General features: G+C 39.0%; 1 long non-coding RNA gene across 1 annotated transcript; it reads right to left on the minus strand.

Annotated features, from left to right (window-relative positions):
• Positions 1 to 7,878: 7,878 nt before the first annotated feature.
• Positions 7,879 to 9,314, minus strand: LOC129752654 (uncharacterized). Its single transcript, XR_008738897.1, has 3 exons — positions 9,197 to 9,314; positions 8,719 to 8,939; positions 7,879 to 8,662 (listed from the first exon to the last, which is right to left on the minus strand). It is a non-coding gene; the product is annotated as an uncharacterized LOC129752654 (long non-coding RNA).
• Between the last annotated feature and the right edge of the window lie 14,850 nt (positions 9,315 to 24,164).

The following is a 24,164-nucleotide window of genomic DNA, read 5'->3' on the forward strand; positions in this document are numbered from 1 at the left end:
AACTCCCCCAGCCTAACATACGCCCTGAGACCCAGGAACAAAAGAGGCCTTGAGCGCCCAAACCCGTTAGTCCCCGTGGCTTTAGACCAGGGACTGGGTGTTGCTGGGCAGCCCCTACTGGGCTGAACCCGTTCCTGGGGAAAAAGTAAAGTTTCAATCAAAACACTTCCCAACCCACGCATCAGCAGAACCTAAATCCTCTCGGATTTCACATTAACACTCGGAACTCTTCAAATCATCGCGTCACGACGGCATCAAGCAGGAACCCAGCAAACAAGCACCTCCCCGTGTCAGCATCAACCGCCCCAACACCACTGACATTGCCTGAACAACTACCGGTGACAGCTGACACGGGGGAGCTGCCTTCTCTGGCAAGTATATCAACATCCCGTAGGAGTCTGTCAAATTCAGCCGACTCTCTTTCTACAGATTCCACAGAAGCAGAAACTACTGGCAACTCTACCCTAGCCCTACAGTGGAACATCCGAGGTTTAAGGACACATCGCAACGAACTCCAACTACTGATTTCGAAATTTCAACCTATAGCGATTTGCCTTCAAGAAACGAATGCTGGAACGCATAATATGGATGTGAATTTCATCGGCCGTAACTACAAACTCCTGCTAGGAACGTGCTCTGCGCACAGTAGACAAGGGGTGGCTTTGGCCATCAAATCTGATACACCATTTCAACGAATACCGATCAATTCAAACATCCAAGCAGTAGCTGTCCGCATCTACACTCCTGTAGAGATGACACTAGTGTCTATATACCTACCGCCCAGTGAAAACGACGTCATAGACAACCTACAGATACTGCTCGCTTCCTTACCAAAACCACTAATGGTTCTCGGAGATGTTAACGCGCACCACACTGCATGGGGCAGTTGCATAACAAACAGGTACACAATCGCAGCAAGCAGAGGGAATCAGCTACTCGATATGGTAGTAGATAACGGGCTTGCCATTATGAACAACGATACGCACACACGAGTAGACCCTGCTACAGGAAAAACCCAGGCAATCGACCTTTCAATTTGCTCTCCTCGTCTTCTACAAAAATTCTCATGGAACATCCTAGCAGATACTTCCGACAGCGATCATTTTCCGATCCTGATACGATACTACGGTAGTATCGAAGAACCGATGAGACATCGTAAATGGAAATACGATCTAGCCGACTGGGAGGCCTTTCAGAACTTAATAAACGATAGGCTCACCTCAGGAGAACCACTCACTGTGAACGAATTCACCGATATACTAATTACGGCGGCAGAGAAATCTATTCCAAGAACAAGTGGCAAGCATGGTAAAAAAGCAGTGGTCTGGTGGAACCCCGAGATCGAATTAGCCGTTAAAAAACGGCGCAAAGCTTTGCGATCACTGAGGAAACTTGACGATAGCGACCCGAGAAAGTCTTCAGCGTTGGAGCTGTTCCACAAAACAAGGTCTTCTTGTCGGAAAATGATCTACGAAGCCAAGCAAAAATCATGGGAAGAACTGGTCGAAAGTATCAATCCTGATAGTCCATCTGCAGTGGTATGGCACCGTATAAACCGCCTCCAAGGCAAACGTAACGCTAACAATATCACCCTTCGATTGCCATCAGGGGCCACTAGCGACGGTCAAACTGTAAGCAATGCTCTGGCAGATGAGTACGAAAAGCGTTCCTCGGACTCGAACAATTCAACCCGGCTACAAAACATAAGCATCTCCGCCTTTACCACCATCGACCGACCGTATCTGGAAGAAACTTACAACGCTGACTTTTCAATGCGAGAATTAAAATGGGCCCTGGAACGTCGTGGTGGAAATTCCACTGGGCACGATAACATCGGATACCCTCTTCTTCGAAATCTACCGGACTCTTCGAAACAAGCTCTTCTTGAGCTCTTTAATCGAGTGTGGACAACTGGTCAATTTCCTCCATCCTGGCGCCACGGCATTGTAATCCCCATCCCGAAACCAGACGGTAACCGCAGCGAACCTGGAGGATACAGACCTATTACTCTTTTAAGTTGTATGGGTAAGGTTTTTGAAAGGTTGGTGAACCGCCGCCTTATCACCGAACTTGAAGCCACCTGTCGGTTGGATCGCCGCCAACATGCTTTTCGGGCCGGCCAAGGAGTAGACACGCATTTTGCTCAATTTGAAACCCTGACCCATATCAACGATTCGGAGCATATTGAGCTAGTTTCTCTCGACATCTCGAAGGCATTCGATACCACGAACAGGATACATATATTGAGCACATTGAGAAAATGGAGAATAAGAGGTCGAATGTTAAATATTTTATGCAGTTACCTAGAAAATAGAACCTTTAGGGTATCCACAAATGGTTCGCTGTCAAGTTTACGTCCGGCTGAAAACGGAGTACCTCAAGGGTCAATATTGTCAGTAACACTTTTCTTGGTTGCTATGCAGCCACTGTTCGATGTAATCCCGAGAAATGTTGAAACTCTCCTCTACGCAGATGACGTGCTCCTTATTGCTAAAGGAACAGACAGGATCATAATACGCCAGCAACTTAGAGTAGCTGTTAATGCTATAATCAAATGGACAAAGGCGGTTGGTTTTACGATATCAGCCCCCAAATCTAAACTATTGCACATATGTGGAATCAACCATAGAAAACGAGGTCGACCGATTAAACTAAACACCGAACCTATACCGCAAGTTAGAAAAATGCGCATACTAGGTGTGCTACTGGACTCCAAAATGAATTTCCGTCAACATTTTGGATGTATTAAACAAAGTTGCTCCAACCGTATCAGAATCTTAAAGATTTTAGGCTATCAGCTGAAGAGAAGCCAGCGCAAAACTCTCCTTCAGGTTGGGAACTCCTTAATTGTATCCAAATTACTGTACGGAATAGGCCTAACTAGCTGCAATCTAAATGTAATGGACGAGATGCTTTCCCCCACATACAACAAAGTTGTAAGATCGTCATCTGGAGCCTTCCGTACAAGTCCCGTGGAATCTTTACTAGCTGAGTCAGGCTGTCTGCCTTTTCGGCTTTTAGTTATCCAAAGATTAGCACAGTTAGGTATTCGGATTGCGGAGAAAAACATCGACCAATGCCTGCTATTAATTGAAAGATCCAAAAATGTATTTCAGACAACCACAAACACCACGGTTCCTAGTATTTGTCCACTCTCAAGACTCACAGATCGTGCGTGGAATGACAACCCACCAAACATCGATAACACTCAGAAACTCCATTAAAGCAGGCAGTAGTCAGCGGGTCGTTCGTCCTAAGTTTCACGAACTTATATCCAGGAAATATTCCACACACAAGCAGATATATACAGACGGCTCTAAAAGCCACAACAAAACCGGAGCCGGTGTATATATACCACCCAGAAAGATTAGCCACAATTTACCAGCTGAATGCAGCATCTTTTCAGCAGAAGCATTTGCACTAAATATCGCTGCTCAAGAAGTCAACAGAAATGAACCCACGCTCATTTTAACAGACTCAGCCAGCTGTTTAGATGCACTCCTCAACGGAATTTCACAACATCCTTGGATTCAGTCTTTAGAAAACCACATACGGAACCTCAATATAACGTTCACTTGGGTACCAGGACACGCCGGAATATCCGGAAACGAGGAAGCCGATGAATGTGCCAATAATGCACGCAACAGTACACCTCCAGCTAGTTCCAGAATACCTGCGCAAGACGCTATACGCACCATCAAAACCAACATGTGGTGGACATGGGAAAACAAGTGGCGTTCAAATCAATCATTCCTAAGGCAAAACAAATACTCACCATCAAAATACATAGACCGGAAATGTCCCTCGGACCAACGTGTCATAACAAGATTGAGGATAGGCCATACAAGACTGACCCATGCGTACCTGTTCGATAGAAGTGCTCCTTATTGCTAAAGGAACAGACAGGATCATAATACGCCAGCAACTTAGAGTAGCTGTTAATGCTATAATCAAATGGACAAAGGCGGTTGGTTTTACGATATCAGCCCCCAAATCTAAACTATTGCACATATGTGGAATCAACCATAGAAAACGAGGTCGACCGATTAAACTAAACACCGAACCTATACCGCAAGTTAGAAAAATGCGCATACTAGGTGTGCTACTGGACTCCAAAATGAATTTCCGTCAACATTTTGGATGTATTAAACAAAGTTGCTCCAACCGTATCAGAATCTTAAAGATTTTAGGCTATCAGCTGAAGAGAAGCCAGCGCAAAACTCTCCTTCAGGTTGGGAACTCCTTAATTGTATCCAAATTACTGTACGGAATAGGCCTAACTAGCTGCAATCTAAATGTAATGGACGAGATGCTTTCCCCCACATACAACAAAGTTGTAAGATCGTCATCTGGAGCCTTCCGTACAAGTCCCGTGGAATCTTTACTAGCTGAGTCAGGCTGTCTGCCTTTTCGGCTTTTAGTTATCCAAAGATTAGCACAGTTAGGTATTCGGATTGCGGAGAAAAACATCGACCAATGCCTGCTATTAATTGAAAGATCCAAAAATGTATTTCAGACAACCACAAACACCACGGTTCCTAGTATTTGTCCACTCTCAAGACTCACAGATCGTGCGTGGAATGACAACCCACCAAACATCGATAACACTCAGAAACTCCATTAAAGCAGGCAGTAGTCAGCGGGTCGTTCGTCCTAAGTTTCACGAACTTATATCCAGGAAATATTCCACACACAAGCAGATATATACAGACGGCTCTAAAAGCCACAACAAAACCGGAGCCGGTGTATATATACCACCCAGAAAGATTAGCCACAATTTACCAGCTGAATGCAGCATCTTTTCAGCAGAAGCATTTGCACTAAATATCGCTGCTCAAGAAGTCAACAGAAATGAACCCACGCTCATTTTAACAGACTCAGCCAGCTGTTTAGATGCACTCCTCAACGGAATTTCACAACATCCTTGGATTCAGTCTTTAGAAAACCACATACGGAACCTCAATATAACGTTCACTTGGGTACCAGGACACGCCGGAATATCCGGAAACGAGGAAGCCGATGAATGTGCCAATAATGCACGCAACAGTACACCTCCAGCTAGTTCCAGAATACCTGCGCAAGACGCTATACGCACCATCAAAACCAACATGTGGTGGACATGGGAAAACAAGTGGCGTTCAAATCAATCATTCCTAAGGCAAAACAAATACTCACCATCAAAATACATAGACCGGAAATGTCCCTCGGACCAACGTGTCATAACAAGATTGAGGATAGGCCATACAAGACTGACCCATGCGTACCTGTTCGATAGAAGTTCTCCGCCTATATGTCAATTCTGCGGCGTACAAACTACTGTGCAGCACATTCTGACCGACTGTCATGGATATAAAGAAGCTCGTGAGAAAAACAGCATTAGGGGAAGTGTTTTTGAAATCTTAAAAAATGATGAGTCACGTGAAAAATCGCTGATTAAATTTCTGAAAGAGTGTAATCTTTATAAAGCTCTGTAAATTGCATTTTACATGACACGAATGCCACGAAGATGGTAAAGTGTCACTAATAAAACTTAATAATAAATCAAGTAAGCAAGATTTGAAGAATTCATGAACCTGGAGATTACTATGAAAGTTAAAGCGTTTTATTTTGGCAATTCAATTGTAATATCACTTCTATTTTTTAATTAATTTTAAAATTATTATGAAAAACGAGATGTGCGATCTAACATTGTGAAAAGTATCATAGTAGGTTTGGATTAAAATGTCAAAGAAAATATATATCAGGCATGTCAAACTGGGGGTTCACATGTCTGATATATATTATACATTGTGCATCCAAATTATAAACTTGTATTTTTATCCGTCTGGAAACTTTAAGATAGGTTACCACAATTATAAAACACTTGCAGGAAAATTTTAATAAATAATAAAACGAATTAAAATATCGGACATCGCTCTTTCTATGTTGCAAACGCAACAGCCATCGTCCCCAATTACCCCGCGTCCCCACTTACCCCGGTGTAGCTTAATATTTTTTCCTCATGAATAGATACACAGCAAAAAATTTCTAAAAGTATACGGAATCTAAAACACGAGTAGTCTAATTTTTTACAAGTGTAAATCGAAGACGATGTAATTTTCAACTCCTGTTGATGTAATTTTAGTCTTTTTTTTCAAAATGTGAATAGAAATACATTGTTTTGCTATAATTTTACATTCCGTGATGTGAAAATCAAGCGGTCAATGAATTTTATATCACAAACAGTGTAAAATTGTATGTTTGATTTAAAATTAAATGGAAATGTGCAACTTGTTTGGCGCGCGTCGGATACAAGTAAACAAGTAAGGAAATTATTCGAAAACGAGTTGTAGACGTAGCTCTAGCATTTCCATAATCCTTCAAAAGCTGGTAGGTTCATAATAATGTCATATTTAAAAAAGAATGCTGTTGAAATTAATCAGTTTTCTCTCCATTGCAGCAAGATAAGATTTTTCGCAATGGCAGTGATTTTTCGGAGGAGTTTTCGTCAGGCAGAGGTGACGCGAAGGAAAAATAAGGGTGTTCTGGGACGAATCGAGGATCCTGGTGACGGCCATCTGTTCAACATCACCGTGCTGGGAATCATCGGATGAAACAAAAATTCCAGGCTAACGCTGTGCGTGATGGTGTATATCTTTTAGGTGTGATGGTGTATATCTTTTAGGTTATTTTTGGGAATATATGCGAAATTAAAATTTTAAAAGCAGCGTATTCATTCATAGACAACAGCAAAACCTGAATATTTAGCAAAGATTTCTAATATTTACGATAATAAAACTTAAAATTTACATCCCCGTCTATTTTTGCACGACGGCTTTCGTCGTCCGATTTCGTGCATTGTTTTCGATATAAATTTACACGCCCCAAAAATTACATTCTTGAAAAAAATACATCGTGATAGAATTTTACATCAAAATCGATGTTCCGTTTTCGTGCATCGTTTTCGGTCTAAAATTACACGAATTTTTCTTGCTGTGTAGTGAACATGTATACGATTCCAAAATGGTACAATCTTTGAAAATCGGTTTAGTTTTAAAGATACAGCCAAAATAGTAATCTAGGTATGACCCAAACAGGCTAATTGTCCTTTTTTAACCGTAAATGAAGGTAAATTACATTTTGAACAAAACTGTTATTTTTTCAGTATCCTTTTATAGGGATTGTCGAACTCTTATTTTAACACAAGTTTCAGACATTTGTAACAGAACTCTTTAACGATGCAGGAACGTTAGATTATTCATAGTTTTGCAATGTAAAAAACTCTTACCTCAACTCCTCCGTCAAATTTTCTGCTTCGCCGCCTATGCTAGATAACAGAGCGGCAATCGGATCATAAAAATCAGTCACTTCCAGGGGCTCGATGTCATCCTCGTCGTCCTCTTGAACCTTCCGCTTATTGGCGTCAATCACATGGAAAGCTTCATTCATTTTTATGTTTTAGTTTTCAAAATTTCATGTAATAGTTAAAACCGTAAAAACCCTTCCGTAATTTAAGAGATAATATGGGTCGATTCACGATGACGTATTCTCCCTTTTGTGGTGACAGTTCGCACGTCCTGCACGCTCGAAAATCATTAACCAATTATCGTTAAAAAGTAACCATTTTCACACCTTTCCGCGTTAAGTCATTTTTTGACTTCTTCCATAGAAGTCATTTTTTGACTTCTCTTGAGAAGTGGAAATATGGTTATTTTTGAACCGCAGTCGATTTCAGCGTATAAGTAAGAAAGTGGTTATTTTTTAACCGCAATGCGAAATGAAGTAGGAGCGTGGTTTCAAAACTGTGAATTACGGCGAAAACTGTTTAAATTCGAATATGTTTAAAAGAGAAATAAAAAACGAACAATTCTTCGGTTTTTAGAACATTTTCTTTGCCAGATTTTTTTGTTGATGCCAATTGACTGCCGAAGCATAAAAAGCATTTGCCAAATTAGTCACCACGGTGGGGCATTTTGTTGAAGTGCATTAGCATCTGCTTGCACAGGTTTCTAGAACGGATATTTTTTTTCTGACATGCCACCGACGGACAGGAAATACAGAAGCAACTCGGAAATTGTGTACTGCTGGACGCTGATCTTAGTTGTGCATTTCCATGCATGCAGCGCCGGGGTGTCGTTGCCGACATATCTAAAAATCGGCTACATTGTTTGCAGGTGGCCGTATCTGCCTTCTTGCTTTGTCCCTTGCTACATTTTTTACATTCACATGTATCATTGTTACCCTAGCAAATGTCCCCACGCACTGGTAACTTGCATCGTTCGTTCGTAATATTGATACACCATCTGGCGTAGCCGGTTGTAGAACTCCGATCGAACTGCCACTCGTAATGCTCGAATTATTAAGTACTTCCGAGTGGATCGCTCCCATTCCATCGCCATCGTTGCAGGTTGCAGTTACTATTGCTTACGCCGCCTCCTGGCGCATTGATTTGACGGTGGATTTTAAACTCTTCGCCTTGAATGAATCGATTGATGCGACCGAGCTGTCTAAAAGGCTGCTTGGTTTGAGCTAGTCCAGCTAGATCTACGAGATTTGTTCGCAACTGTCGACAAAAGATAGCCAAGTTTAGTTTTTTTAACTAGGTCCGACAAAATAGTCATCCAGTTTATTGGAATGAGCGACGTGGCCAGGCACATATTAGAATTGTTTTGTCGACTGGATTCTAAAATCGTAAATTTGACAAATCCAAACATATTGAACAACAAAATTCTACATTACCTGAGTGAGAAGTTCCGATCCGTTCCGATTTTCTGCCAGGCAATTTTTGATGTGGCGGAGATTAAATGAGCTAAATAATTCCGGATCGCTATTTTAGACGCTTTTTTTTCTTTTAATTTTGCTTCATGGTTCCATGATCCGTTAATTAGTCTTCCGGTTGATGTTTCCGGTGAATTACGACAGGATTCAGGCTAATCCCAATGTTTTTTTAATGCAAATTACTGAAATTTAAACTTTGTTCATTTTCATAAGACTGTGCTGACGGTTCGGAACTTCAAGGCTCGGAAGCAGCACCGGGTCACGAATTGTCGTGGGGTCAAACTGATTAGCCGACCAGCTGCATGAAGCTAGTAAGTCAAGCAGTGTATGGTTCCTCCGGCCCTCGGCTCGGCAGATCGTGATCCGGTGGCTTACCGGCGTTGCTTCCGAACTTTGAATTTCCTGTCAGACAGAACGTACAATTAAAAAAAACAATTACCTGTTAGCAGCTTTCAAGAGTTTTCGTATCTGGATCATGCTTACTCGATTTAAAGACACAAACAAGAAAGTTTAAACCTGTTTAAACGTCAATTTTGGAAGAAAATTTAATATTTGCTAAACCACGTACAATTGATCACTTTCAAAATGGCGATGAAGCATTACGAGATTTTACTATAAGTTATGGTTAAATTTTTAACCACATTTGGTTATTGAACGTGAACTTTGAAGATGCTTAAAATTGGACTTGAAAAAATCGTTAAAAAATAACCATATTGGCTGTTTTGTTGCGAAAACCATAAAATGGTTATTTATGAACCAAAAATGGTTATAAAAAAATGAGCGTGTGTTTACAAAATTTTACGAACGAGAAATGGGGTGCGGCGAAATTTTTCGTGTAGCTGCACGGTCAAGAAATTTAACTCAAAACTCAGTTTAAGGATAGCAAAAAAACAAGTTCCATTTTTTTAATTAAATTTAGCGCATTTTTTGGTTTCTCATGTTTATCTCTTTGGAAATGAACAGAAAGTTGAAAATTCGTAAAAAAAATCGAAAAGAAGGTTTGTTTATTAAAATGTTTCAAACCCCTTCTTCGACGAATTTGTTCTGGACCAACCCACTTTGCATTGAATATTCTGGGAAAGCGCGTCTATACTTCACAGCAAAAAATTCTAAAAGTATACGGAATCTAAAACACGAGTAGTCTAATTTTTTACAAGTGTAAATCGACGACGATGTAATTTTCAACTCCTTTTGATGTAATTTTAGTCTTTTTTCAAAAAGTGAATAGAAATACATTGTTTTGCTATAATTTTACATTCCGTGATGTAAAAATCAAGCGGTCAATGAATTTTATATCACAAACAGTGTAAAATTGTATGTTTGATTTAAAATTAAATGTAAATGTGAAACTTGTGTGGCGCGCGTCGGTTAAAAAGTAAACAAGTAAGAAAAATATTCGAAAACGAGTCGTAGGCGTAGCTCTAGCATTTCCAGAATCCTTCAAAAGCTGGTAGGTCCATAATAATGTCATATTGACAAAAGAATGCCGTTGAAATTAATCAGTTTTCTCTCCATTGCAGCAAGATAAGATTTTTCGCAGCGCCAGGGTTCAACACGCAGGAGTGCGTCGATTGAGAAAGAGCAAATAAAACGCAGCTCTTTCGTTCTCGGTTCACGGGCACATTTGATTGCTCGAAATTCTCTCGAGAAATTTGCGACCAAAACGCAGATTGAAAATTTTTGAGCAGAGCGAATTCGCGCGCGCCTATTCGAGAGTGCGAGCGGTTCGGAAACTGCGTTTGCGTTTTTCTGCCGCGTGCGTGTAGGAACACCGAGCATCTACCGAGAGGACACGGCGGCTCACCGGACAGCGCGCGCGGCTCTCTTTAGCACACGGTGTGTTCGCCGTGTTTTCGTTATTGAGGGCCGACGGCATAATCTGTGCAAATAATTAAATCAATAGATATGGTAAAACAGATAGAAGCACGCAATACCCAAGCAACCAGAATTCCCTTAAAAAGGGTCCATAGAAGCTTAATCAGCTCTCGTTTGTGTCTGAAGAGAATGCTAATCAGCCCAAAATTTAAGTTCTTAAAGCCACTTTCAAGTTCGTTTTGGTGGCTGTAGAGAACGCTATTCAGCTTCTAAGAGAATGTCAAGAAACTTCTACGTGCCGAAAAAAAAATTTCGATTGACAGATTGCTCTGACAACCAGATGACAGACTGCTAGGTTGCCGGTCTATCACGATATATCTCGTTGACTTCAATGTTTACTAAATCACAAGTTATTGCAAAGAAGCTACTTACGCTTTGGGAATTGATCCGTTGCCCTCTAGGTTGTAGTGCAAACTCGTTAACCTCTCGACCAAACCTACTTTTGTTTTCGCCACTGTTGGAAGTAGTATTAAAACTTCATTTCAAAAGTTATTTATGGTTATGTTCGAGTAGATTTTTTAAAACAGAGTGATCGAAGCCTTGGGGTTTTCTTTTATAAGGGAATTTCAAAAAATAAAAAAATAACCAAACAACAACCATTTTTTTTATAATTTTTCTTTATTTATTGAAAACTTCCTTAAGCACTTCATTTTTCTTCACTATCAATTGCGAGCCTAGGCTGTGGTAGAATGCAGGATGATTTTCGAACTCTCGGCAGGAGGCACACATAAGAAAGTTGCCGTATTCGCACCGGTCCGTTTTTTTTTGCGTTTTGTTCACGTTGATATTCCGTAGTTTTTCCGACGACATCCTTTTTTCGCACTGCTCAAATAAATATACTTACCATAGGTCGATCTTAGCTCAGTATATACCGCATCCTAGTGGTGGGTAATCGGCAAACCATTTTTTGCTATCTGCCGACACAGCTCCGATTGTTACTGCAACACAACTTAATGTTGTTTGAATGGAAGTCAGAATAATTACTCCTCGCGAAGGATCATTCGCTGATCAAATCCAGATCCGAGCCCCGATGCCCTTGAAGATTTTTTCTTCTCAGCCATATTTTGATCGCACTCAAGGTTTTCTTTTTCTTTGTTTTTTTTTCTTTTGAGAAATTGACAGAAATTTTTGACATGTCGCTTAAAATTCCCATAAAGGTTCTTTAAAACACTTAGAAGTATCTTAACGGTGCGTTAAAAAGTGTTAAGCGAACGTTATCGACCTTCTTGAAAGAAGTTGCATTAAAAGCGCTTAGAAGTTCCGTTATCGATAATTTAACCTTTCAAAGGGCGATGGAAGTTCCTGAGTAACTTTTACGTGACAAGAGTCACTTGAAGCTCCCGTAAAACATTTTTTCAGCCAAATGTGAACTTCGGAGTTCCATCTTTAAGTAAAAACGCGACTTTTGGTTGCTTGGGTAGCCTTGGGAGGAGGGTTATAATAATCAATGTTAGAAGTTTTAAAATACATACTAGTAATACATAACTAGCACTAGTAACTATGAAAAATTTACCATGCAATAGTAAAATTTCTTGAAAAACGCCAAATGAAAGAGCTTTACACAAGGATTGTTAAAATGAATGTTAAAAATATTCTAGCCACTAGTAATAGTTACCAGCACTAGTAACTATGAAAAATTTACCATGCAATAGTAAATAGGCTTGGGCCTGCTAAAAAGAATAAAGCTTGCTCTTTACTCTTACACAGATTTCCATAAGAATGACAGCTAATCGGAGTGAAATTGGAGTGAAGGCTACTCCTTTCTCTGTTTAACACATAGGAATTTGTATACCGGGACTGCCAGCGCGCCCATCCCCGATACTCCGGTTTTCTTTCATTCATTCGGTGCAAATTGTGTTCAGATGCCGACGTGTTTTGCACGAGACTTGAAAGAGATTTTTTAGAATAACGAGCACAAAAAAAGAAACCATTTGGAACCAAAAATCAAAGGTAAATTACCTTTTCAAACATTGTTTACATATTGGCTTTACTCATACATGTTTTTTTTTTTTCATTACAGAGAATCTCATAAATGATGGGAGATAATATACATCCGGTGTTTCCAATGGCTCAAACTGCTTCTTACGAAACACTTTCTCCAAAGTTTAATATTTTCAGTAAACCAATCCAGTATCGTGGTTTTGCATTGAGTTCCTTTTTTTTTTTTTTTTTTTTTTTTTTTTTTACTGGCTTAACCTCTATACTACATAATCAGCCAAGTGATTCTCCTAACATTAAACATTTTACATATCAATTCCACTTTCTATTATAAAATTTACAATATTGAGGTAAACGTCAAAATCTTTCTTTTTCAGAATAATTTGAATATCCGGTACTATTCCTTTTCGAACTAATATCCGCCAAACAGGTTCTCGAAGATGACTGAATCTGTTACATGAAAAAATAATATGATCTGGATCAGCTGTTGCCTCACCACAACTACATATAGCAGTTGGGATGATGGAATTTCTATGAAGATGAGCCGGAAGTCTGGAGTGATTGCTTATAAGCTTGGAGAGGATAACAATTTGTCTACGGTTGAACTCCAGGTTGTAAAACCAAGGTTGCAGAGAAACATTTGAAATAATGCTGTGGCAGAAACGACCTTTTGATCCCGAATTCCATATCACCTGCCAATTCAGTAATGCTGTTTTTCGTACAGGATATTTAACATCAAATGAAGTCAAAGCGTATTCCTCTGGTGAACCTTCAACGCATGAACGCTTTGCCTCCTGGTCCGCGAGCTCGTTCATAGGAATTCCTCTATGAGATGGAACCCAAATTAAAGTAATTTCGTATCCAAGATTTTGGGCTTCATTGACATACTTTTTTATCTCATACCAGGCGAATGGATTTTTTTGATTGAAACTCAATTTTTGGAGACTTGTGAGGCTGCTGAAACTATCTGTTACTATGATGTATTGACCAACAGGGAGTTGAAGAATACTTTTTGCAGCATGTCTGATCGCCAAAAGTTCGGCCATATACACTGATACGAAATTATCAAGCTTAATCATTTTCGTCGGAGCCCCGAAGCTATTAACCACGGAATATCCTGTTCCATCTATATCCTTGGAGCCATCTGTTGCCATAACGTATGCATTCTCGTATTTTTCTGCTAGATATGTAGAAACCACCTCAGCTGTCGAAGATTCCTGGATTTGATCACCGAGTTGTTTCACTGATAAATCTATACGTATTTTTGTTCTGGTTACTGCAGTGGGGAACATATAGCACGGGAAATTACTTAAGGATTGTCTAAATGGATCGAATTCATCAAGTTTTTTAATAGCTCGGTGTATTGCAGTTTCTTCCACACCTTCATTCAAAACGGGACTTGCAAACTGTTGACGCCAATAAGATCGAGATATCCTCCTATTAACGAAACGCATGACGGTCATATTTCTCCTTTGGTCCAAAGGCATAAGACCAGCCATAACTTCCAGTGAGCCAGTATGTGTGGTTTTGGTGGAGCCCAGACAGATCCTGATGCAGGCCCATTGGATCCTGTCTAGTACTATGGAATCCTTCTGCGGTAGGTCTGTCAAGAATATGGATCCATAATCGATTATTGATCGTACACATGACTTGTAAATACCCAGCATGGCCACCGGATGTGCTCCCCAGGATTGACCTGAAATACTACGCAGGAAATTGAGGAACGGAGTAGTTCGTTTTTTTATATAGTTGATATGATTCAACCACGATAAATTGCGGGTTAGATGCAAACCTAATAATTTCAAGGATTGCACGTATTCTAGTTCGTATCCATTTATTTCCAATCTAGGGAGTGTATCGTGTTGTTTTTTAGAGATCAAGAGACATTTACATTTGATCGGGGACAGCTCCAACCCGAGATCAGAGATTTTGCGGGCTACAATGTCTAGTGCATTTTGAAGACTTTCGTGACTGCGTTGAATAATTTTCCCTCTAATGGCTATCGTTGTATCATCAGCGTAGTTAATAGTGATAACATTTTGCGGGATACTATTAATCAATCCAGCAATCGCTATGTTGAAACATAAAGGGCTGAGTGGGGATCCTTGAGGGAGCCCTCTCCAGGTGGTTCGTTCTGTAATTCGTTGGCCGTTTGAAAAACACAGAATTCTCTCTTCGAACAAATGAAATATGGTTTTTATAAGACACTCAGGAACAACCAAGGATCGGAGTTCACGAACCAGAATGTTGATTTCAACATTGTCGTATGCTGCTTTAATGTCCAGACTACACAGCATAACGTGTTCATTTCGTTTAACTGCGCAAGAAGCTTCATTTATTAATGGGAATAAGGCGTCCATCGTCCCACGACCTTTCCTGAAACCATTGATGGCCTCCGGAAAAATGTGATTGCTTTCGATGTAATGTTCTAATCGATCCTTAATTAACATTTCGTACACTTTGCGGAAGCAGGATGCAAGTGCTATCGGGCGAATAGAATCGACAGAGTTCGGTTCCTGACCCCCTTTTGGGATAGGAACAATTTTAAATGTTTTCCAGCTCCGTGGTATTTTATCCGATTTAAATATTTTACCGAAAATTCCCTGTAGATGTCTCAAAGCGCTCATTGGAAGATGGCTGATGACCGAATATGGCACGGCGTCGATGCCCGGGGCTGAATCTTTTCCTGTTTTTAGAACTGCCAGAATATCGACAATTGAAAATGTATTCTCAACTTGTTCGCAACAAGCACAGTTTTCAAATTCTGGTGATGGATTTTTAACGGATTTCGGAGCCAATTTGTCCAAGAGTTGATGTGCTACAGTAACCGGAATCTTTCGAGCAGCAGATGGTTCACCTCGGCCTTTGAATCTTCTGGCCATTTTCCATAAAGTTCCGAGCGAAGTGGAGCTGTCACAACCGTCACAGAAAGTCTTCCAGCTTTTCTTTTTCTTTTCCCGTACTAGTGTTCTGAATCGACGTTCAGTAGCAGCATAAGATTCGTAGGCTTCAGCACACAGTTCCCGTTTCCATATGCGGAAAGCTCGTCTTGTAGCGTTTTTTGCCTCGGTGAGTTCTTCATCCCAGTACGGTTGAGGGATTCGGTTGTCGTTTACCACTGTATTTCTGGATGGTGTCGAGTCTTGCAAAGCCTGCCAGATGGTCTCGAAGAAAGCATCATAGTTGTCCGTTTGTTCCCTTCCAGCGAAGTAATCCTCGAGGTGTTCCGAAAAAAGTTTCCAATCGGTTTTGCGAACATTTATTCCAGGATAGAGTTTCATCGTGCGGGTAAGACTCGAATGAAAAATTATTGGGAAATGATCGCTTCCGTTGGGGGAGTCCAATACTTGCCAGTCGAAACATAAACTGAGATTCGAAGAAACCAGCGTGATATCAAGTGCGCCCCACGTCCGGTTTGCATCGAATCTAGTTGGTTGACCGTCGTTGAGAACTACAAGATGTGATTCTTCCATCGCCTGATGAAGACGTTGTCCACGGGTATTTTCAGATTCGTTGTCCCACAAACAGTGCTTCGCATTGAAATCTCCTCCGATAATGCACGGTTTCGGAATAGACGATAAAAATTCTTCAAAATTCTCTCGAGACACGTTGGCCTGAGGATGTACGTACACGGATACGATAGTGAGTGTACCGAAGTTACTTTGGATTTGACAAGCAATGTGATGAATTTCACCAGAATATATCAAAGGAAAGGCTATTGGGTTAAGATCAGTACGGATTGCGATCGCTACTCCCATTGAATTCCGCCTGTGATCCTTGCGAAATATCAGGTGTTGCGGCAGCCTGAAGCATAAATCTTTATCCAGGTGGGTTTCACATAGAAGAGAGATGTTGATATTGAATTGATTTATAAGTTGAATCAAAGAAGTGCGTTTGGTGAGTAAACCTCTGCAATTCCATTGCAGACATTGCAGAGAATTAGTGTCTGTTTGATTGACCGGTGTGTCTATTTTCATAACCGGAGGTTATCCAAACAGCTTCTTACTTTAAGATTAACCGCTTCGGTAATTTTCGCTAAAACCATCTGTTGAATTTTCAATCTAGACTCGAAATCATCATCGGCGACTTCCAATGCATCGGCAACAATGTCAATAACTTCATTTGACTCGACTGTTGACCGGATAGATTCGCAAACCCTATTCGAAATATTTACCTCGAGGTTGGGCAGGTCATCTTCCGAGTCAACCTCGAGACGACGTTTTTGAGAAGGACCAGTTACTTCGGCAGTTGTTGTTTGACATGCTACTTCCACTGCTGCAGATTTCGGTTGTTGATCGCATGAGTTGATGCTAGTAGGAACTGAGTTTGGTGCGCAAAACCAATCCACACGGCCTTGCGAGAAAGTATTCTCACGTTCCTTATCTGATTTCTTTTTTAGGATTATTTTTGGACACATTTTGTGATCATTGGACCGATGGGGTCCAAGGCAATTCACACATCGCGGTTCAGTACCCTCACATACGTGGTCTTCGTTAATCGTTTGTTCCAAGCATTGGTTGCATCTTTTGGCACTTTTACAGCCTTTTTTATGATGACCTAAGCGCCAGCAGTTTCCACACTGCCTCACCGGGTAAACATATTGTTTCACGGAATATAGCACTCTATTTATTTCAACATGAGTGGGTAAATTCAATCCGGCAAAAGTGAAAATCACTGTGTAAAGAGCCTCTTCAGTTTCATCTGGCAGCTTCTTGATAACACGACGGACATGTATCACCTCCGGGTTATCAACTTGGTTAGATTTACGTTTGTCATAAACATTTGCACATTGCAATTCTTCGTCAGTGACCTCGGGATCGATGTAAGCGACCCCAAGGCACTCCACTAAACGCTGGGGTATAAAAAACTTAACCTCCTTGCTTGAGTTGATGCTAGCTATCTTGTTAGCAGCATCCTTTGATCGCATCAGAATCTTCATTTTCGTCTTCGAAACCGGCATTGCGCGAATGAAGTCTTCTCCAAATTTCTTCATAAGACTCTTCGCGATTTTAGTTATGGAGAGATTTCCAGCAACAGATTCAGCCATGACCAAATATGGTCCAACATAATTATCGTGGTACTTCCGCACTCGTACATCATTCCTCGGTGACCTTGAAGTATCAATGGGATTCATTGCACGGCTCAACAATAGCGTGTGAAGAGAAGAGAAAAAAATTAGTTTTCTGCAAGCTCACACAAAGCGATGTGCAACGTACCAAGGTACAAGCGAGACTCTGGCATTGAGTTCCTTTGCTATTCTAATTTAGCTTCCGGTTGGTGAACTAGGAGAAAATTTTGTAAACGAAATTTTAATTTTTTTTCTTTTGATTGTTTCAGAAAAAAATGATCCGCTGCTTGAGCAAATGGAAAGATTCATGGAGTATTTCGTGCTGGAAGTTGTGCTCCAACTTAGTTCTTGGCCTCCAAACGCAATCTGTACACTAACAACCAGCCAATTGCTGGACTGCGACCGAACATTATGGGTGCTTCCATTGTCACGTAATCTGGGTACATATTATAACAAATTATAATAATGTATATGTTTGTTTTCAATAAATACCTTAAAAATCAAGCTAGATAGACGTGTTTATCTTGAAGTGCGTTCGGTTTCTTTGTTTCAATCTTCAAGGTCAAGCTATTGTTTGCTTTGCATAGAAAGTGACCTGAAAACCTAATTTGTTCGAGGAGATATATAGCGTTTTTCATCAGTTAGTCTTGTGTATCGTAGAGTGGACTAGGTCCACTGACTATAACCCCGCCATGGCGAGTAAATCGCCTGGCGATGCGCCATATGCCTCAGGAAGTAGACTACCACCTTTCATGACAAATGCAAAAAGTGATGGGATTATGAGAGTCCTTCTATTACGTGCTAAGCCAATACCGGATAAAGAGGATGATCAACCTAACCTCCCTGCAAATCCATTTTTGATCGCTCGTTCTATCGAGGCTGCAATTGGTTACAACAACAGAATGTTGGTATCCGCAAATAGAGAAGCTCGAGGTTCTCGACAAGGTTCTTAGATACACTAGGTTCTCCGACTTTCACAGTAAGTAGGCGAGGAGTGAGCGGGGCTCTCAATGAGTTTGTTTATTTTTTGCTCAGCTTTTCTGGGGTTTGTTGGTAAACAAACTTCATGAGTTCCGTATAGTTGCATAGCCTACATAGCCAAAATGGCTGAATCGGGAATTCGTTATTCGGGAACACCTCCTGAATTTATACCCACCTTGGTTCTCGATACGTGTTACGAACCCAATCTCCACTAGCCTATCGAGAGTTGCTGGGCCTTAGGTCGAATTCACAGTGAGCGCGGTGCGAAGTGCGAAGCGAATTTCCAATTCGCGCGAAAAACCGCTTCTCATTGAAACACGTTGAAAAAAACATCGACCGGCCACAGTGCAAGCGAATTTTCGTGCGAAGACCCGGCTGGATCGCGCGAATTCATTCTGTTCATCTGGACATACACTGAAAATATTCTCTCGGATATGTTTTATCATAAATGATATATCAAAAAAATATTTTTCAAAAGTTTATTGCGGAAATTGCACCTATTTAGACTCCTGTGCAAATAATTTCTACGCAGAAATATTTTCGCACTGACGCACACATAGACAACCTGTGTCAGTTTTTCAATTCAGCCGTTGCTCGCTTCTGATTTTCGAATCACATTTCCAAACGGCATAATCCTTATTGTTTTGGCGAAAATTATTATGAAATGCGAACCAAGGAGTTTAATAACGAAAATTGACCGATCAACAAATGAAAAGAAACGAACAGAAAACAGAATGCATTCTGTACATTCGGGTACAAGAATGTAAGTGGAACAAATAAATCATGCATTTCGGGTGTTTTTCGAATTACTGAAAAATTAGCCAAAAAATTATGGATTCACTGACAATTTTTACTGACACACCAGTCGCAATTGTTTTTAATTCAATTTTATCCAAAGATGTAAAGAATAACGATATGTGTCATTGTCTATGTATAGGTCTGTGAGCAGATTTTACTGCGCGCAAATTATTTGCACGGGGGTCTAAATAGGTGCAATCTGCGCAGTTTGTTAAAGACGGCAGCGGTGCGTATGAAAGTTGATTTGTTTGGTAGAAATAATTTGAAGTAACTGAACTCTGATGTTGGTCCTTTTTATTTCATATAGTCCCTTTTCAACTTTTAGCACATGGTAGTTTATATAAAGAATGTGATGGTGTTAGTGAGTGCGGAATTGTTATCTGTCAAATCAGATTTTCTCAATAGTCTAAAAATTCATGCAATTGACAATATTTATTTAATTATCATTGCCGTTTCTGTGTTAGTAATAAAAAATGTACGGTTTTTTAGCGCGGATTTTCGAAAAAAAACGCGGTTTCAGTCTTTATCAATTGAAACAAATTCTAACTGGCAATAAACGACCGGTGGCATGGAAGCCCCACAATATGTGTATAGGGCGAAGGGGCTGAACGGATAGAAGTTGGAATTTGTTATCCGACGCCATCTTGAAATCCAATATGGCCCCTTCCACTCAACTTTAAAATGCTGGAAGTGACTAAAAGCAGATGAAACTCCCACAATATGGGTATTGGATGAAAGTACTCAATAAGTAGAAGTCGAATTTGGCTGTCCGACGCCATTTTGAAATAAAAGATGGCGGTTCCCGCTTAATTCAAAATGCAATAAAGAACTGAAAATCGTATGGTCCATCCACAATATAAGAAATGAGTGAAAGGGATAAAAAATTTGATGAAAAATTACTGACAAAAATTTAACAAAATTTAAAAAAGCATGAAATGAATAAACAAAAATATGACAAGTGTTATAAAACTAAAGTAATATTGACAAAAATATAACAAAACTGTGGGAAAATATGAATAACTATTACTAAAATTAAAAAATATGACAAAAAAAAATAAAGACAAATGACAAAACTTTGAATAAAACACGACAAATGTGGTAAAATAATTATGCCAAAAATATGACAAATTTAAAAAAATTAGACAAAAATATGAGGAAAAATTCACAGAAATAGCAGCAAAACTATGACAAATGAGAAAAATAATGTATGGCAAAATTATAATCAAAATTTGACAATATGACCTGACAGAACTAATATAAGGACCAATATTTGTCAACAAATTTACAAAAATGACAAAATAATAACAACAAATTTACAATTAAATCACAAAAATCTGACAAAAAATAAACACAAAATAAAAAAAAATGACATAATGTTGAATATGTTAAAAATGTAACTCAGTTGGCAAGTTAGTTCCCTCCTAAGCCAATGTCCGTGAGTTCAAATACAAGAGTAATCATCGAATGCAGTTGTACTGGGTAGACTTTCAGCACTGACCACACTGATTTGACTCTTAAAACAAAAATTCAACCATTTTCTGTCTAATTTTTTGTTGTCAGATTTTGCAGGTTCGCAATACCGACGGCAGGTGGCGAACCTGAAAAATTTGACAAAAAATGCCCTATAGGAAAAATGGTCCTGTTTAGCCCGATTTTATCGTAGAAATTGCGTGTTTTATTTTTAAAGTTGGGTGGCATTTCCTAACTGGGGTAGCATTTCTTCAAATCGATCCATGCGCACTCTGGAATCGACATTGCGTACTGTTGGAAAAATGATTTTTTTTTTGTTTTTTTTTCTGGAAAACTTATCCAGAAAACGAAATCGAGTGTCCAGTCAGTATGGTCAGTGCTTTCAGTATGAAGAGAAGATGTTAAAACGACTAAAATCGAACGAAAAAAGACAAAACTCACAATCAAATGAACAAAAAATCTGACAGAACTATGACAAAAATACGACAAATGAAAACATGACAAAATTATTACAAAAATTAAAATAAAATGACAAAAATCTTACAGTGCTATAACAACCTTTGTCAACTGTTTGTCATAATCTTGTTTTCTTATCGTTGTTTTGTTAAATTTTTATCATATTTTTTCATAGCTTTGTTACATATATATTTATTACATTTGTAAGATTTTTTTCATAGTATCGCCAGATTTATGTAATTTTATTGCAAAATTTTGTCATATTTGTAAATTTTGATTAGTTATTATATTTTTCATATTATTATTTCAATTTTCATATTTTCCATAATGTTGTCAAGTATTTGTTAAAGTTTTTATTTCGAGTTTCGGAATTATTGTTAATTTTTTGTTATTATTTAGTCAACTTTATTAATTTTTGTCAGATTTTTTTAAAATTTGGTCAAGGCTTTGCCATTTTAATGTCAAATTTATCATAGATTTGGTATATTTTTATCATATTGTAATATTTGTGTCACCTCTGTCATATTTCTATCAAAGTTTTGTCAGCGTTTCGTAATATTTGTTGTTATTATATTGTAATTTTTTTTTCATTATTTTGTTATATTTTTGTCATAGTTTTGGTAGATTTTTTTTCTTGCGATTTTAAGTCATTTAAAATATTTAAAAGTTGAGCGAAAGCTGCCGTATTGGATTTTGAAATGGCGTTTCATAGCGTCAGACTGCAAATTTCGACTTTTTCTAATTGATTCTTCTCACCTAATATCCACATTATGCTTGTTTTATGCGATTTTCAGTCATTTAAAGCATGTTGGTGTTAGGCTGAAGCCGTCATACAGAATTTGGGTGTCAAAAATCTATTCTCTGACGTACTCATAAAGTCCAGGCAATTCATGACCTTAAGATTCCTTTTCATAATCCCCGCGGTCCTAGAACGCGCAAGGTTTTTCCGCGGTTTTCCGAAGTTAACGGGGTTTTTCGGAATTAACGCGGATTATTTTTTTTTGGCGCGGTACGTATCCCTCGCTCACAGTTTTGATTCTGCAAATTAATTTGCAAAGATTTTTTCACAAGTGATTAATTTTTGCAAAACAGAAGGTTTTTTTTCAGTGTTGAACCGCTTCGCAATTCGCGTACACTGTGGCCGGCCTTCAAAAATGAACTTGCGAAATTCATCCGGTGAATGAATATTTCGCTTCGCAGTTCGCTTCGCGCTCACTGTGTTCGTACCCTTATTCTGCGACGCGAATGAAGTGACTCGGAGTCACATTAGTCGTAGTCACGTGACTCTAGTCGGGGTATTCCGAGAGGCGACTCACTCACGGTGACTAGTTCATTGCCTCGGTGGCTTGATGTTCATTTTGACGTTCCAGAGGCAATGTACCAGTTTCATCGGGTTCACCATTCGAACTGTCAAACATGTAAGGAACATTCAAAGCAGGTAGTGTGATATTCAATTTCTTGGATGACGTCACATTCACATATTTTTATTCAACTAAACCAAAACGGAATTTCAATTACCTTTGCGATTTGCATTGTTTTTTATTAACTTGTGAAACTAGAATTGATGTTCATAAATTTCAAAACTCATGTGGTAAAGTTCATATTCTTTATTAAAAACTCAGATTGAAAAGTTCAAATCTTGGTTACTTACACAGCCATGCCTTACAGGTTTCAGATTTCATTTTAAACTAGAATATCAGATTTATTTTCGTATATTTCAGATTCAGTTTTCAATGTTCATTTCCTTTATTTAAAATTCAGAAACTGACAAAATAGATTTTTTTCAATTCAGTTTCATTAATTTTATTCAATTTTTAATACATAGTTTTACCAACGCTCTGAAAATTTCTTATGATATAACAGAATTATGCTTGAAAGTTAAATATAAAAAAAATAATTCAGAAAACTGACCTGAACTATTGTCATAAATCGCGCGACATGTTAAACTATCTATTGCTTTGTTTTGCATTATTATTCAAAGTGCACACAAAACTTTCAAGGCCGAAAATTAGCAAAATTTTGCTCAAATTTGACCAGCTAAAATCTTAGCAATCAATTTAGCAATTTTTTCGAACTAAAATTTTAGCAAACGAGAGAAAAATTTAGCCGCCGCAATTTTTGCTCCCTTTTCTAGCAAAAACTGGAGAAAAAGATCGCCGGACCTGAAATTTCAAAATTTATGGGCTTTTCTCTGGAGATTTAGGGGGAATGTTTGATTATTAAATACAACACTCAAATTTCATTCACTTTTAATTTATTGTTCACATTTTTCCAAAAAAATTTAACACTTTGTAGAACAGAAGTTCCGATCCTGGGGACGCACTTTCCGGCGAGCAAAATGCAATGCCATTCTTACCAACGAATGCACTAAGTTGTGTGTCGGATGGAGCTCGTTGAATTTTCAATCTCGGCCCTTTCCATTTCCAGACCGTTGAGGATTTCTTTTTGAAGTTGTAACCTGGTAGAAAAATAATAAACAGTTTTGAAATTAAAAAGTTGGAAAATCTGTATAATTTATAATTGACCCTACCTGTACGCTTCCGGCGTCGATTAGGCTAGTATATCGTAGTTGACTTAGCCACCTTTAAAACCACCAGAATCGAACTTTCGGAACCGCGCTCAATCGTGTCAGTTTGTTTTTTTCCTCCCAACACGCGGCGGCTGCTGTTGTACACAAAGCGGCTAAACAACCTTCGTTTTACTAAAATCAAGCAAGATAAACTTTAAAACTACTAAAATCAAGTAAATTTAGCTTTTTGCTAAATCGACGGTAAAAAAATATTTTTGCTAACGGAAAGTAACAGTGAAATTTTGCTAAGTG

Source organism: Uranotaenia lowii, chromosome 1 (assembly GCF_029784155.1).
Source record: "Uranotaenia lowii strain MFRU-FL chromosome 1, ASM2978415v1, whole genome shotgun sequence".
Lineage (NCBI taxonomy): Eukaryota > Metazoa > Arthropoda > Insecta > Diptera > Culicidae > Uranotaenia > Uranotaenia lowii.